At 45.7% G+C, this 15,096-nt stretch overlaps 4 non-coding genes across 4 annotated transcripts; all 4 read left to right on the top strand.

Moving 5' to 3' along the window:
• The first annotated feature begins 5,111 nt into the window (after positions 1–5,111).
• Positions 5,112–5,184, top strand: TRNAF-GAA (transfer RNA phenylalanine (anticodon GAA)). Its single transcript has one exon. It is a non-coding gene; the product is annotated as a tRNA-Phe (tRNA).
• Positions 5,185–7,364: 2,180 nt separating this feature from the next.
• TRNAF-GAA (transfer RNA phenylalanine (anticodon GAA)) lies at positions 7,365–7,437 on the top strand. Its single transcript has one exon. It is a non-coding gene; the product is annotated as a tRNA-Phe (tRNA).
• Positions 7,438–11,311: 3,874 nt separating this feature from the next.
• TRNAF-GAA (transfer RNA phenylalanine (anticodon GAA)) lies at positions 11,312–11,384 on the top strand. The gene has a single exon. It is a non-coding gene; the product is annotated as a tRNA-Phe (tRNA).
• A 1,652-nt stretch (positions 11,385–13,036) lies between these two features.
• TRNAF-GAA (transfer RNA phenylalanine (anticodon GAA)) lies at positions 13,037–13,109 on the top strand. The gene has a single exon. It is a non-coding gene; the product is annotated as a tRNA-Phe (tRNA).
• The last annotated feature ends 1,987 nt before the right edge of the window (positions 13,110–15,096 follow it).

Genomic DNA, 15,096 nt, shown 5'->3' with positions numbered 1-15,096 from the left:
CCCGAGATATGCTGCCACTGTCCTCCCTCCCCGAGATATGCTACCACTGTCCTCTTCCCCCCCCGATATGCTACCACTGTCCTCCTCCCCCCCGATATGCTACCACTGTCCCCCCCGATATGCTACCACTGTCCTCCTCCCCCCCGATATGCTACCACTGTCCCCCCCCGATATGCTACCACTGTCCCCCCCCGATATGCTACCACTGTCCCCCCCCGATATGCTACCACTGTCCCCCCCGATATGCTACCACTGTCCCCTCCCCCGATATGCTACCACTGTCCTCCTCCCCCCCCCGAGATATGCTGCCACTGTCCTCCTCTGCCCCCCCCTCCTCGCCTTACCGCAGCAGACTCCCGGGTGTCTTGCGGGGCCGGCGAGGGACATCTAAGCAATACGCGTATGCAACTTCCGGTACCGGTACCGGAAGTTGCATACGCGTATTGCGTAGATATCTCCCGCCGGCCCCGCAAGACACCCGGGAGTCTGCTCCGGTAAGTCGGGGGTGGGCAGAGGTAAAACGCTTAGACAACCTCCCGTGCCGGCACCCCCCCCGTGGAAAGTGCTGGCAGGGGAGGCTGTCTGAGCGTATCGGGGAGTAGGATACGGGTCCCCTGCACCGCTGCGGGGGATCTGTATCCTAACCCCGCTGCCTGCCCGGCGCCCGGGACTGCATGTCCCGGGCGTCGGGCGCTAGACCCCGAATATAGGCCGCACCCCCACTTTAAAAACTTAAAGTGGGGGAAAAAAGTGCGGCCTATATTCGAGCCAATACGGTACTTTTGCTAGCAGCATTTTCTTGCATGCCGAAATATCTCAGTTGGGAGAGCGTTAGACTGAAGATCTAAAGGTCCCTGGTTCGATCCCGGGTTTCAGCACACATGCTCGCTTATTTCCAGTGGCGTCGGCAGGGGGGGGCCATGGCCCCCCCTACATTATGCTGTGCCCCCCCAATTGACCCGGCTCACAACCGGGACGTTTCCCGGTGTGCCGGCACAGTTGAAATTGCAGCCGATGCGTTTGACAGTTTCAAAGCAGCTGTAAAACCGAAGCGGTTTTACAGCCGCTTTGAAACTGTCAGCCGCTGGCCGCTTAATGGCTTGCCGGCATGCCAATCATTGAGGCTCTTCGTCCCGCCCCTTTGAAGATGCTCAAGGGGGCGGGCACTTACGGAACAGATGCTGTGACAGAGAGCACGCGGTAGAAGAGCAAGAGAGCAGCGGTGTTGAGGCAGAAAAACGAAGACCTTCAAAAAAGTAATTATTTAATTTAAAAAAATAGTTCATAAGCAGAAGAGTCTTCAAATGTAATGTGTTATTAGAAGTAATGCACTAGAGTAAGTACACCAGATCTCACTGGAGGAGGCACATTAACAAGGGGGGGCTGCCTTGGGAAAATTAAATACAAAAAGATGGTGGCTGGCAGGCTGGGGACATAATTACACATCAGGGGGGGTTAATACACATTTGTATGGGGGCCATTATAATAAACATTACAAGGGGTTGGTGCATCAATACACAAGGGAGTGGGGCAGGCTGGGGGCATCAAATAAATCAATACACAAGGGAGGGGGGCTGGCTGGGGGCATCAAATAAATCAATACACAAGGGAGGGGGCATCAAATAAATCAATACACAAGGGAGGGGGGCTGGCTGGTGGCATCAAATAAATCAATACACAAGGGAGGGGGGCTGGCTGGGGGGCATCAAAAAAATCAATACACGAGGGAGGCTGGCTGGGGGCATCAAATAAATCAATACACAAGGGAGGGGGGCTGGCTGGGGGCATCAAATAAATCAATACACAAGGGAGGGGGGCTGGCTGGGGGCATCAAATAAATCAATACACAAGGGAGGGGGGCTAGCTGGTGGCATCAGATAAATCAATACACAAGGGAGGGGGCTGGCTGGGGGCATCAGATAAATCAATACACAAGGGTGTATAGCAAAAATGCACAAAGGAGGGTGGCTAGGGGGGGCACAAATACACAAGGGGCAATACACACAAACAACAGAGCAATGTGGAAAGCATTTTTATACTAGTAGTAGTATATAATTAATAATATTAGTAGGTTATCCCATTCTGATGTGGGGGTCCATGTGGCAGCAGAGCCTGTCCTGGGGTATGTATTTGGGTGTCAGTGTGGCAGAACCTGTCCTGATATGAGTTTGGTCATCTGTTTCCTGGCACTTTACTTGCTGTAGGGTTAAATAGAACTTTGTAATTTTTATTTATCCAGATTTTGTGGTCACTTCAGAGGACAAAACTTTCTAGGCCTAGAAATCAGTGAGAGGAAAAAGGTATTGTGTTATTTACTCTTATTTCAATCTGAATATATTATTAAAAAGGAAACGGAGATGTTGGTTCAGAGTTTGTGGAACTCAATTCTTGATTTCATTATACAGGACACTATTCCCCTTTGGTTTCACAGGCCTTCACAGACCAAGTGGTACTCAGCTTAGTTATATGCAGCTGTATGCATTGTGTTATCTGTGATGAGGTGTTCATTTGGTGACGCATTTAAGATGGTTGTGATGCATTAATGGCTAAAAGTTTTGTTGAAGTTTCCATTATGTCTAATCTCCTTAATTTATTTGGGCCTTTTAACTTTTTTGATTTTTGGGATTTTAATAATGTGATAAAAAAGAATGATTTATAGTTGTTTGGATGTCAAATAGTGTGTCAAATTCTGTTGATCTGTATCGGCTAAGTTTCCATACATTATTTATGTATACCTGCAAATACAGGGTTTTTTTTTTATCTCATTCAGTTGCGTGTGCTGTTTCCATGTGTTGTTTATTTGATCTATACCTGAACTACAGGGTGTAAGTAAAAGAGCGGTGTGGTTTAGTGAATGAGGGGACAAATGGACTCTGGGGATGATTACAGGTGAGAGGATCTCTCAATGTCACGGTGCAGTCAGAAGGAAGGAAGACTGTACTGACTCTCACTGTCTTCCCCTGATCTGCAGTCAGTGTGGCAAATATATTGGCAGCAGGGTCTAATATTAATATATATTGGCTGCAGGGGCTAATATTAATATATATCGGAAGCTGGGACTAATATTTATATATATCGGCAGCAGGGGCTAATATTAATATATATTGGCTGCAGGGCCTATTATCAATAAATATAGGCTGCAGGGGCTAATATTTATATATATTGGCTGCAGGGACTAATAATATATCGGCAGTATGGGCTAATATTTAGATATGTTGGCAGCAGGGTATAATTTCTATGTATATCGGCAGCAGGGTATAATATAAGTATGTATCCGCAGCAGGGGCTAATATTAATTAGGGCTGCAACTAACGATTATTTTAATAATCGATTAATCGGCCGATTATTTTTTCGATTAATCGATTAATCGGATAAAAAAAACAATATGCAAATTTTTCGTTTATTTAAAAGAATTTTGCATTGTGCCCCCACCCCTTTGCACTGTGCCCCCACCCTCACTCTGCCCTGCATCCCCACCCCCACTCTGCCCTGCACCCAGTCTCACAGCCTGCCCTGCACCCAGTCTCACAGCCTGCCCTGCATCCCCACTCTGCCCTGCACCCAGTCTCACACCCTGCCCTGCACCCAGTCTCACACCCTGCCCTGCCCTGCACCCAGTCTCACAGCCTGCCCTGCACCCAGTCTCACAGCCTGCCCTGCACCCAGTCTCACAGCCTGCCCTGCATCCCCACTCTGCTCTGCACCCAGTCTCACACCCTGCCCTGCCCCCCCACCCCCACTCTACTCTGCACCCAGTCTCACACCCTGCCCTGCATCCCAACCCCCACTCTGCTCTGCACCCAGTCTGCCACCCTGCCCTCCCACCCCCACTCTGACCTGCATCCAGTCTCCTGGCCCCACTCTGCCCTGCACTCACATCCTGCCCTGCATCCCCTGCCCCCCCACCCCCTGTGCCGCGGACCCCCCACCCCCTGTGCCGCGGACCCCCCACCCCCTGTGCCGCGGACCCCCCACTGTGCAGCGCACCCCCCCCACTGTGCAGCGCACCCCCCCCCACTGTGCAGCGCACCCCCCCACTCACTGTGCAGCGCACCCCCCCACTCACTGTGCAGCGCACCCCCCCACTCACTCTGCCGCGCACCCACACACACACTCTGCCGCGCGCACACACGCACGCACACACGCACGCACGCACACACACACACACACACACTCTGCCGCGCACCCAGTCTCGCACATAAACATTCGCACAGACAATAGACATAAAGAGTACTTACCTCCGCTACGAACTTGTTCCACTTCCAACTTGATAGTAGACGCGCGTCACATCCGTCGTCACGTAGCTTGAAGAAGGCGGAGACTGCAGAGCGTGGAGCAGAAGCGGGGAACGCTGGCGGAGGTAAGTAAAAGGAGCCTAGTGCTCCAACGACGAATCGATCACTCGATTAATCGATAACGGAAATCGTTATCGATGATTTCCGTTATCGATTATTATCGATTTTATCGATTCGTTGTTTCAGCTCTAATATTAATATATATCCGCAGCAGGGGTTAATATTAAATATATCGGAAGCAGGGTGTAATATTTCTATATATCGGAAGCAGGGTCTAATATTTATATATATTGTCAACAGGGGCTAATATTAAAGAATGAAAAATAACTGTCACTTTAGCTGTTATTTTGAAATCATATTTTAATCACAGTCTTTACTTCAAAGAGATAAATACATGTTATGTAGTTAAAAATGCACGTCTAACGTGTGTATGTATGTATGTGTGTATCCCGGGTTTCGGCACACGTGCTCGCTTATTTTTAAGAAGAATGGGCTGTACTTTGTAAGCCAGATGTTTAAATATTCTCACGGTGCAGCAGTTTACTGGCTATTAAACAGGCTTTCCCATCCCGTGCAGATTTGCTAGGAGCAATTGTTTGTACGCCGAAATAGCTCAGTTGGGAGAGCGTTAGACTGAAGATCTAAAGATCCCTGGTTCGAGCCTGGGTTTCGGCACATACGCTCACTTGCTTTTGAAGACGAATGAGCTGTACTTTGTAAGCCGGATGTTTAAATATTCTCATGGTGCAGCAGTTAACTGGCTATTAAACAGGCTTCCCCATCCCACGTACTTTTGCTAGCAGCATTTTCTTGCATGCCGAAATAGCTCAGTTGGGAGAGCGTTAGACTGAAGATCTAAAGGTCCCTGGTTCGACCCCGGGTTTCGGCACACATGATCACTTGCTTTTGAAGACGAATGAGCTGTACTTTGTAAGCCAGATGTTTAAATATTCTCATGGTGCAGCAGTTTACTGGCTATTAAACAGGCTTTCCTGTCCCGTGCAGACTTGCTAGCAGCATTTTCTTGCATGCCGAAATAGCTCAGTTGGGAGAGCGTTAGACTGAAGATCTAAAGGTCCCTGGTTCGATCGCGGGTTTCGGCACACATGTTCGCTTATTTTTAAGAAGAATGGGCTGTACTTTGTAAGCCAGATGTTTAAATATTCTCATGGTGCAGCAGTTTACTGGCTATTAAACAGGCTTCCCCATCCCATGTACTTTTGCTAGCAGCATTTTCTTTCATGCCGAAATAGCTCAGTTGGGAGACCGTTAGGCTGAAGATCTAAAGGTCCCTGGTTCGATCCCGGGTTTCGGCACACATGGTCGCTTATTTTTAAGAAGAATGGGCTGTACTTTGTAAGCCAGATGTTTAAATATTCTCATGGTGCAGCAGTTTACGGGCTATTAAACAGGCTTTCCCATCCCGTGCAGATTTGCTAGCAGTGTTTTTTTGTACGCCGAAATAGCTCAGTTGGGAGAGCGTTAGACTGAAGATCTAAAGGTCCCGGGTTTCTGCACACATGCTCTCTTGCTTTTGAAGACGAATGAGCTGTACTTTGTAAGCCAGATGTTTAAATATTCTCATGGTGCAGCAGTTTTCTGGCTATTAAACAGGCTTCCCAAATCCATGTGCTGTTGCTAGCAGCATTTTCTAGCAGCATTTTCTAGCATGCCGAAATAACTCAGTTGGGAGAGCGTTAGACTGAAGATCTAAAGGTCCCTGGTTAGATCCTGGGTTTCGGCATACATGCTCACTTGCTTTTGAAGGCGAATGAGCTGTACTTTGTAAGCCAGATGTTTAAATATTCTCATGGTGCAGCAGTTTACTGGCTATTAAACAGGCTTCCCCATCCCATGTACTTTTGCTACCAGCATTTTCTTGCATGCCGAAATAGCTCAGTTGGGAGAGCGTAAGACTGAAAATCTAAAGGTCCCTGGTTCGATCCCGGGTTTCGGCACACATGCTCGCTTGATTTTGAAGACGAATGAGCTGTACTTTGTAAGCCGGATGTTTAAATATTCTCATCGTGCAGCAGATTACTGGCAATTAAACAGGCTTTCCCGTCCCGTGCAGATTTGCTTCAAAAATTTCTTTCATGCCAAAATAGCTCAGTTGGGACAGCATTAGACTGAAGATCTACAGGTCCCTGGTTTGATCCCGGGTTTCAGCACACATGCTCGCTTATTTTTAAGAAGAATGGGCTGTACTTTGTAAGCCAGCTGTTTAAATATTCTCATGGTGCAGCAGTTTACTGGCTATTAAACAGGCTTTCCCATCCCATGCAGATTTGCTAGCAGTATTTTCTTGCGTGCCGAAATAGCTCAGTTGGGAGAGCGTTAGACTGAAGCTCTAAAGGTCCCTGGTTCGATCCCGAGTTTCAATACACATGCTCGCTTATTTTTAAGAAGAATGGGCTGTACTTTGTAAGCCGGATGTTTAAATATTCTCATGGTGCAGCAGTTTACTGACTATTAAACATGCTTTCCCATCCCTTGAAGATTTGCTAGCAGCGTTTTTTTGCACGCCGAAATAGCTCAGTTGGGAGAGCGTTAGACTGAACATCAAAAGGTCTCGGGTTTCTGCACACATGCTCTCTTGCTTTTGAAGACGAATGAGCTGTACTTTGTAAGCCAGATGTTTAAATATTCTCATGGTGCAGCAGTTTACTGGCTATTAAACAGGCTTCCCCATCCCATGTACTTTTGCTACCAGCATTTTCTTGCATGCTGAAATAGCTCAGTTGGGAGAGCGTTAGACTGAAGATCTAAAGGTCCCTGGTTCGATCCCGGGTTTCGGCATACATGCTCGCTTGATTTTGAAGACGAATGAGCTGTACTTTGTAAGCCGGATGTTTAAATATTCTCATCGTGCAGCAGATTACTGGCAATTAAACAGGCTTTCCCGTCCCATGCAGATTTGCTTCAAAAATTTCTTTCATGCCAAAATAGCTCAGTTGGGACAGCATTAGACTGAAGATCTACAGGTCCCTGGTTTGATCCCGGGTTTCAGCACACATGCTCGCTTATTTTTAAGAAGAATGTACTTTTGCTACCCGCATTTTCTTGCATGCCGAAATAGCTCAGTTGGGAGAGCGTTAGACTGAAGATCTAAAGGTCCCTGGTTCGATCCCGGGTTTCGGCACACATGCTTGCTTGATTTTGAAGACGAATGAGCTGTACTTTGTAAGCCAGCTGTTTAAATATTCTCATGGTGCAGCAGTTTACTGGCTATTAAACAGGCTTTCCCATCCCATGCAGATTTGCTAGCAGCATTTTCTTGCATGCCGAAATAGCTCAGTTGGGAGAGCGTTAGACTGAAGCTCTAAAGGTCCCTGGTTCGATCCCGAGTTTCAACACACATGCTCGCTTATTTTTAAGAAGAATGGGCTGTACTTTGTAAGCCGGATGTTTAAATATTCTCATGGTGCAGCAGTTTACTGACTATTAAACAGGCTTTCCCATCCCTTGAAGATTTGCTAGCAGCGTTTTTTTGCACGCCGAAATAGCTCAGTTGGGAGAGCGTTAGACTGAACATCAAAAGGTCTCGGGTTTCTGCACACATGCTCTCTTGCTTTTGAAGACGAATGAGCTGTACTTTGTAAGCCAGATGTTTAAATATTCTCATGGTGCAGCAGTTTACTGGCTATTAAACAGGCTTCCCCATCCCATGTACTTTTGCTAGCAGCATTTTATTGCATGCCGAAATAGCTCAGTTGGGAGAGCGTTAGACTGAAGATCTAAAGGTCCCTGGTTCGATCCTGGGTTTCGGCACACATGATCACTTGCTTTTGAAGACGAATGAGCTGTACTTTGTAAGCCACTATTAAACAGGCCATTAAACAGGCTATTAAACAGGCTTTCCTGTCCCGTGCAGACTTGCTAGCAGCATTTTCCTGCATGCTGAAATAGCTCAGTTGGGAGAGCGTTAGACTGAAGATCTAAAGGTCCCTGGTTCGATCCCGGGTTTCGGCACACATGCTCGCTTATTTTCAATGGCGTCGGCGGGGGGGGGCAGAGGGGGCCATGGCCCCCCTACATAATTCTGTCCCCCCCCAATTGACCCGGCTCACAACCGGGACGTTTCCCGGTGTGCTGGCACATTCAGTTGAAATTGCAGCCAATGCGTTTGACAGTTTCAAAGCAGCTGTAAAACCGAAGCGGTTTTACAGCCGCTTTGAAACTGTCAGCCGCTGGCCGCTTAATGGCTTGCCGGCATGCCAATCATTGAGGCTCTTCGTCCCGCCCCTTTGAAGATGCTCAAGGGGGCGGGCACTTACGGAACAGATGCTGTGACAGAGAGCACGCGGTAGAAGAGCAAGAGAGCAACGGTGTTGAGGCAGAAAAAAGTAATTATTTAATTTAAAAAAATAGTTCATAAGCAGAAGGGTCTTCAAATGTAATGTGTTGTTAGAAGTAATGCACTAGAGTAAGTACACCAGATCTCACTGGAGGAGGCACATTAACAAGGGGCGGCTGCCTTGGGAAAATTAAATACAAAAAGATGGTGGCTGGCAGGCTGGGGACATAATTACACATCAGGGGGGGTTAATACACATTTGTATGGGGGCCATTATAATAAACATTACAAGGGGTTGGTGCATCAATACACAAGGGAGTGGGGCAGGCTGGGGGCATCAAATAAATCAATACACAAGGGAGGGGGGCTGGCTGGGGGCATCAAATAAATCAATACACAAGGGAGGGGGCTGGCTGGGGGCATCAAATAAATCAATACACAAGGGAGGGGGGCTGGCTGGTGGCATCAAATAAATCAATACACAAGGGAGGGGGGCTGGCTGGGGGCATCAAATAAATCAATACACGAGGGAGGCTGGCTGGGGGCATCAAATAAATCAATACACAAGGGAGGGGGGCTGGCTGGGGGCATCAAATAAATCAATACACAAGGGAGGGGGGCTGGCTGGGGGCATCAAATAAATCAATACACAAGGGAGGGGGGCTGGCTGGTGGCATCAGATAAATCAATACACAAGGGAGGGGGCTGGCTGGGGGCATCAGATAAATCAATACACAAGGGTGTATAGCAAAAATGCACAAAGGAGGGTGGCTAGGGGGGGCACAAATACACAAGGGGCAATACACACAAACAACAGAGCAATGTGGAAAGCATTTTTATACTAGTAGTAGTATATAATTAATAATATTAGTAGGTTATCCCATCCTGATGTGGGGGTCCATGTGGCAGCAGAGCCTGTCCTGGGGTATGTATTTGGGTGTCAGTGTGGCAGAACCTGTCCTGATATGAGTTTGGTCATCTGTTTCCTGGCACTTTACTTGCTGTAGGGTTAAATAGAACTTTGTAATTTTTATTTATCCAGATTTTGTGGTCACTTCAGAGGACAAAACTTTCTAGGCCTAGAAATCAGTGAGAGGAAAAAGGTATTGTGTTATTTACTCTTATTTCAATCTGAATATATTATTAAAAAGGAAACGGAGATGTTGGTTCAGAGTTTGTGGAACTCAATTCTTGATTTCATTATACAGGACACTATTCCCCTTTGGTTTCACAGGCCTTCACAGACCAAGTGGTACTCAGCTTAGTTATATGCAGCTGTATGCATTGTGTTATCTGTGATGAGGTGTTCATTTGGTGACGCAGCGCTAAGATGGTTGTGATGCATTAATGGCTAAAAGTTTTGTTGAAGTTTCCATTATGTCTAATCTCCTTAATTTATTTGGGCCTTTTAACTTTTTTGATTTTTGGGATTTTAATAATGTGATAAAAAAGAATGATTTATAGTTGTTTGGATGTCAAATAGCGTGTCAAATTCTGTTGATCTGTATCGGCTAAGTTTCCATACATTATTTATGTATACCTGCAAATACAGGGTTTTTTTTTTATCTCATTCAGTTGCGTGTGCTGTTTCCATGTGTTGTTTATTTGATCTATACCTGAACTACAGGGTGTAAGTAAAAGAGCGGTGTGGTTTAGTGAATGAGGGGACAAAGGGACTCTGGGGATGATTACAGGGGAGAGGATCTCTCAATGTCACGGTGCAGTCAGAAGGAAGGAAGACTGTACTGACTCTCACTGTCTTCCCCTGATCTGCAGTCAGTGTGGCAAATATATTGGCAGCAGGGTCTAATATTAATATATATTGGCTGCAGGGGCTAATATTAATATAAATCGGAAGCTGGGACCAATATTTATATATATCGGCAGCAGGGGCTAATATTAATATATATTGGCTGCAGGGCCTATTATCAATAAATATAGGCTGCAGGGGCTAATATTTATATATATTGGCTGCAGGGACTAATAATATATCGGCAGTATGGGCTAATATTTATATATGTTGGCAGCAGGGTATAATTTGTATGTATATCGGCAGCAGGGTATAATATAAGTATGTATCCGCAGCAGGGGCTAATATTAATATATATCCGCAGCAGGGGTTAATATTAAATATATCGGAAGCAGGGTGTAATATTTCTATATATCGGAAGCAGGGTCTAATATTTATATATATTGTCAACAGGGGCTAATATTAAAGAATGAAAAATAACTGTCACTTTAGCTGTTATTTTGAAATCATATTTTAATCACAGTCTTTACTTCAAAGAGATAAATACATGTTATGTAGTTAAAAATGCACGTCTAACGTGTGTATGTATGTATGTGTGTATCCCAGGTTTCGGCACACGTGCTCGCTTATTTTTAAGAAGAATGGGCTGTACTTTGTAAGCCAGATGTTTAAATATTCTCACGGTGCAGCAGTTTACTGGCTATTAAACAGGCTTTCCCATCCCGTGCAGATTTGCTAGGAGCAATTGTTTGTACGCCGAAATAGCTCAGTTGGCAGAGCGTAAGACTGAAGATCTAAAGATCCCTCGTTCGATCCTGGGTTTCGGCACATACGCTCACTTGCTTTTGAAGACGAATGAGCTGTACTTTGTAAGCCGGATGTTTAAATATTCTCATGGTGCAGCAGTTAACTGGCTATTAAACAGGCTTCCCCATCCCACGTACTTTTGCTAGCAGCATTTTCTTGCATGCCGAAATAGCTCAGTTGGGAGAGCATTAGACTGAAGATCTAAAGGTCCCTGGTTCGACCCCGGGTTTCGGCACACATGATCACTTGCTTTTGAAGACGAATGAGCTGTACTTTGTAAGCCAGATGTTTAAATATTCTCATGGTGCAGCAGTTTACTGGCTATTAAACAGGCTTTCCTGTCCCGTGCAGACTTGCTAGCAGCATTTTCTTGCATGCCGAAATAGCTCAGTTGGGAGAGCGTTAGACTGAAGATCTAAAGGTCCCTGGTTCGATCGCGGGTTTCGGCACACATGTTCGCTTATTTTTAAGAAGAATGGGCTGTACTTTGTAAGCCAGATGTTTAAATATTCTCATGGTGCAGCAGTTTACTGGCTATTAAACAGGCTTTCCCATCCCGTGCAGATTTGCTAGCAGCGTTTTTTTGTACGCCGAAATAGCTCAGTTGGGAGAGCGTTAGACTGAAGATCTAAAGGTCCCGGGTTTCTGCACACATGCTCTCTTGCTTTTGAAGACGAATGAGCTGTACTTTGTAAGCCAGATGTTTAAATATTCTCATGGTGCAGCAGTTTACTGGCTATTAAACAGGCTTCCCAAATCCATGTGCTGTTGCTAGCAGCATTTTCTAGCAGCATTTTCTAGCAGCATTTTCTAGCTGCATTTTCTAGCAGCATTTTCTAGCATGCCGAAATAACTCAGTTGGGAGAGCGTTAGACTGAAGATCTAAAGGTCCCTGGTTATATCCTGGGTTTCGGCATACATGCTCACTTGCTTTTGAAGACGAATGAGCTGTACTTTGTAAGCCAGATGTTTAAATATTCTCATGGTGCAGCAGTTTACTGGCTATTAAACAGGCTTCCCCATCCCATGTACTTTTGCTAGCGACATTTTCTTGCATGCCAAAACAGCTCAGTTGGGAGAGCGTTAGACTGAAGATCTAAAGGTCCCTGGTTTGATCTTGGGTTTCGGCACACATGCTCGCTTATTTTTAAGAAGAATGGGCTGTACTTTATAAGCCAGATGTTTAAATATTCTCATGGTGCAGCAGTTTACTGGCTATTAAACAGGCTTTCCCATCCCGTGCAGATTTGCTAGCAGCGTTTTTTTGCACGCCGAAATAGCTCAGTTGGGAGAGCGTTAGACTGAAGATCAAAAGGTCCCGGGTTTCTGCACACATGCTCTCTTGCTTTTGAAGACGAATGAGCTGTACTTTGTAAGCCAGATGTTTAAATATTCTCATGGTGCAGCAGTTTACTGGCAATTAAACAGGCTTTCCCGTCCCGCGCAGATTTGCTAGCAGCATTTTCTTTCATGCCAAAATAGCTCAGTTGGGAGAGCGTTAGACTGAAGATCTAAAGGTCCCTGGTTTGATCCCGGGTTTCGGCACACATGCTCGCTTATTTTTAAGAAGAATGGGCTGTACTTTGTAAGCCAGATGTTTAAATATTCTCATGGTGCAGTAGTTTACTGGCTATTAAACAGGCTTTCCCATCCCGTGCAGATTTGCTAGCAGCGTTTTTTTGCACGCCGAAATAGCTCAGTTTGGAGAGCGTTAGACTGAAGATCAAAAGATCCCGGGTTTCTGCACACATGCTCTCTTGCTTTTGAAGACGAATGAGCTGTACTTTGTAAGCCAGATGTTTAAATATTCTCATGGTGCAGCAGTTTACTGGCTATTAAACAGGCTTCCCCATCCCATGTACTTTTGCTAGCAGCATTTTCTTGTATGCCGAAATAGCTCAGTTGGGAGAGCGTTAGACTGAAGATCTAAAGGTCCCTGGTTCGATCCCGGGTTTCGGCACACATGATCGCTTGCTTTTGAAGACGAATGAGCTGTACTTTGTAAGCCAGATGTTTAAATATTCTCATGGTGCAGCAGTTTACTGGCTATTAAACAGGCTTTCCTGTCCCGTGCAGACTTGCTAGCAGCATTTTCTTGCATGCCGAAATAGCTCAGTTGGGAGAGCGTTAGACCGAAGATCTAAAGGTTCCTGGTTCGATCGCGGGTTTCGGCACAAATGTTCGCTTATTTTTAAGAAGAATGGGCTGTACTTTGTAAGCCAGATGTTTAAATATTCTCATGGTGCAGCAGTTTACTGGCTATTAAACAGGCTTCCCCATCCCATGTACTTTTGCTACCAGCATTTTCTTGCGTGCCGAAATAGCTCAGTTGGGAGAGCGTTAAACTGAAGATCTAAAGGTCCCTGGCTCGATCCCGGGTTTCGGCACACATGCTCGCTTGCTTTTGAAGACGAATGAGCTGTACTTTGTAAGCCGGATGTTTAAATATTCTCATCGTGCAGCAGATTACTGGCAATTAAACAGGCTTTCCCGTCCCGTGCAGATTTGCTTCAAAAATTTCTTTCATGCCAAAATAGCTCAGTTGGGACAGCATTAGACTGAAGATCTACAGGTCCCTGGTTTGATCCCGGGTTTCAGCACACATGCTCGCTTATTTTTAAGAAGAATGGGCTGTACTTTGTAAGCCAGCTGTTTAAATATTCTCATGGTGCAGCAGTTTACTGGCTATTAAACAGGCTTTCCCATCCCGTGCAGATTTGCTAGCAGCATTTTCTTGCATGCCGAAATAGCTCAGTTGGGAGAGCGTTACACTGAAGCTCTAAAGTTCCCTGGTTCGGTCCCGGGTTTCGACACACATGCTCGCTTATTTTTAAGAAGAATGGGCTGTACTTTGTAAGCCGGATGTTTAAATATTCTCATGGTGCAGCAGTTTACTGACTATTAAACAGGCTTTCCCATCTCGTGCAGATTTGCTAGCAGCGTTTTTTTGCACGCCGAAATAGCTCAGTTGGGAGAGCGTTAGACTGAAGATCAAAAGGTCTCGGGTTTCTGCACACATGCTCTCTTGCTTTTGAAGACGAATGAGCTGTACTTTGTAAGCCAGATGTTTAAATATTCTCATGGTGCAGCAGTTTACTGGCTATTAAACAGGCTTCCCCATCCCATGTACTTTTGCTAGCAGCATTTTCTTGCATGCCGAAATAGCTCAGTTGGGAGAGCGTTAGACTGAAGATCTAAAGGTCCCTGGTTCGATCCTGGGTTTCGGCACACATGCTCGCTTGCTTTTGAAGACGAATGAGCTGTACTTTGTAAGCCGGATGTTTAAATATTCTCATCGTGCAGCAGATTACTGGCAATTAAACAGGCTTTCCCGTCCCGTGCAGATTTGCTTCAAAAATTTCTTTCATGCCAAAATAGCTCAGTTGGGACAGCATTAGACTGAAGATCTACAGGTCCCTGGTTTGATCCCGGGTTTCAGCACACATGCTCGCTTATTTTTAAGAAGAATGGGCTGTACTTTGTAAGCCAGCTGTTTAAATATTCTCATGGTGCAGCAGTTTACTGGCTATTAAACAGGCTTTCCCATCCCGTGCAGATTTGCTAGCAGCATTTTCTTGCATGCCGAAATAGCTCAGTTGGGAGAGCGTTACACTGAAGCTCTAAAGGTCCCTGATTCGATCTCGGGTTTCGACACACATGCTCGCTTATTTTTAAGAAGAATGGGCTGTACTTTGTAAGCCGGATGTTTAAATATTCTCATGGTGCAGCAGTTTACTGACTATTAAACAGGCTTTCCCATCCCGTGCAGATTTGCTAGCAGCGTTTTTTTGCACGCCGAAATAGCTCAGTTGGGAGAGCGTTAGACTGAAGATCTAAAGGTCCCTGGTTATATCCTGGGTTTCGGCATACATGCTCACTTGCTTTTGAAGACGAATGAGCTGTACTTTGTAAGCCAGATGTTTAAATATTCTCATGGTGCAGCAGTT

This window comes from Spea bombifrons, chromosome 3, assembly GCF_027358695.1.
Source record: "Spea bombifrons isolate aSpeBom1 chromosome 3, aSpeBom1.2.pri, whole genome shotgun sequence".
In the NCBI taxonomy this organism is placed as follows: Eukaryota; Metazoa; Chordata; class Amphibia; order Anura; family Pelobatidae; genus Spea; species Spea bombifrons.
This window is presented reverse-complemented; position numbering and strand designations above follow the sequence as displayed.